Here is a 2069-nt window from a genome sequence, read left to right as displayed (position 1 = left end):
AGCACATGTACACCCGTGGCGGATGCATGTTGATGTATGGCAAAACCAATACAATATTGTAAAGTAAAAAAATAAAATATAATAATAATTTAAAAAATAAATAAAAATAAAAAAATAAAGAAGAATCTGAATTAGAAAAAAAAAATATAAGTGGCAAAGTAAATATTTGAGAATGAGATGATAACACTCGAAACTGAATTTGTGGGATCTAGGTGAGAGAAGGGGTTTCCCTGATGCCTCAGATGGTAAAGAACCCACCTGCATTGCAGGAGACCCGGGTTTGATCCCTGGGTTGGGATGGTTCCTGGAGAAGAGAAGGGAATGGCAACCCACGGCAGTATGCCTGCCAGGAGAATCTCCATGGACAGAGGAGCTTGGCCAGCTGCCATCCACGGGGTCGCAAAGAGTTGGACATGACTGAGCAAAACTAACACTTTTACTTTCAAGAGAGAGAAAGAAAGAAGCAAAATAGGAGACAGGTCCAACCAAGTGGGAAAAGATGTAGAGTGTAGGATGAGTTTACTTTATGAGGCTAAAAGAACAGCAGTGGTGATGGACAGGGGAATATATTCATAGAATAGAGTGTTGGAATGAGGAATTAGGCCGTTAGAGGTGAGGGTGTCAGGGGTAGATCAGTTCTGGATAGATGGATGTAGGTTTCAAATCGACAGAGTAGGAGTCGGGAAGGGACTGGGAGCTGCAGGTGTCATAGCCATCACCAGAATGTGGCTGGTGTTTGAGGGTCAAGTGCCGAACATATCAATAAACAGAGTGAGGTCTGGCAGAAAGCAGCCTGAAAGAGTAAAGCTTCATCTTAGCCACGTGGCCCAGCACTCAAAGGAAGACGTTTGCTATGCAAGTAACACTTTCAAAGCATGGATTGAAGACCAGGGGTATGCGGACTCTCATCTTTACTCAGGATTCCTATGGGTGCCTGAAGGGTGGCAGGGAAAGGCATGGGCCGATCAGTAGTCTATAATTCAGGGAAAGGATCAGAGAAGCCTGACAGTTCAAAACACTGGCTTTGTACTCAAAATACTTTATTCTCAAAGGACTTTCTAGCTCCAGGGACCTACAATTTCCTTGAGAAACTCATTCTCAGCCCTGGGACGCTGGTGAGTGCGCTTCCAAGGTTTGCAGGGGGGAAATGAATGAACAAATACACATTCTCTAGAATCAGGCTTCCCTGATGCCTCAGCTGGTAAAGAATCCACCTGCAAGGCAGGAGACCCCGGTTTGATTCCTGGGTTGGGAAGATCCCCTGGAGAAGGGATAGGCTACACACTCCAGTATTCTTGGGCTTCCCTGGTGGCTCAGCTGGTAAAGAATCTGCCTGCAATGTGGCAGACCCGGGTTCAATCCCTGGGTTGGGAAGACCCCCTGAAGAAGGGAAAGACAACCCGCTCCAGTATTCTGGCCTGGAGAATTCCATGGTCTGTAAAATGAATGAACAAATACATTCTTTAGAATAGGACTCTACTTAATTGAAAGGCTGAGAAGAGACAAGAGTTTGGCTGTCTAAAACAATTCTGCTTACCTGCAGTTTCTTTCTAGACGTGTGCAGAGCACCTTCTGCGGTTTCTCAGTGTGACAATGGAGAAATTTCTCTAAAGGCCACGAATAGTCTCACCCATAATAAATCCCACCTGATCAGGTTGTCCCTGTTTAGCATAAAGCTCCAAGTTGCGGACTCTTATTGAGCAAACCGGAGGTCCTGTTTGTTTACATGAATGAAGCCAGCGGCTTTGTGCACCAGAGGAAGACTGGGAACATGTTCCGTACTGAGCAAATTCTACATTTAGAAGTTTCCCACCACAGCTTCCACACTAGCGCTTGTAGCCAACTGGCTGATCCAAAGCAGTAATAATAAGGTAATTTGCAAAAATGACCTAGCTGCAGCAATATTCAAATACATCATTTGGGCAAACAAAAGATGGAAAATTTGGCTTCCTTGTGAAATACTCAGCCTCGTAACTTTAAACTCTTGTGACCTCAGTGCCTCCAGAGATTGAGATTCCTTGCTTCCAATGCAGGTGTCACAGGTTTGATCCTTGGTCGGGGAACTAGGA

The sequence above is a fragment of the Bison bison genome, unplaced genomic scaffold (assembly GCF_000754665.1).
Source record: "Bison bison bison isolate TAMUID 2011002044 unplaced genomic scaffold, Bison_UMD1.0 scf7180017863016, whole genome shotgun sequence".
Lineage (NCBI taxonomy): Eukaryota > Metazoa > Chordata > Mammalia > Artiodactyla > Bovidae > Bison > Bison bison.
Note: the sequence above shows the minus strand (reverse complement) of the source record.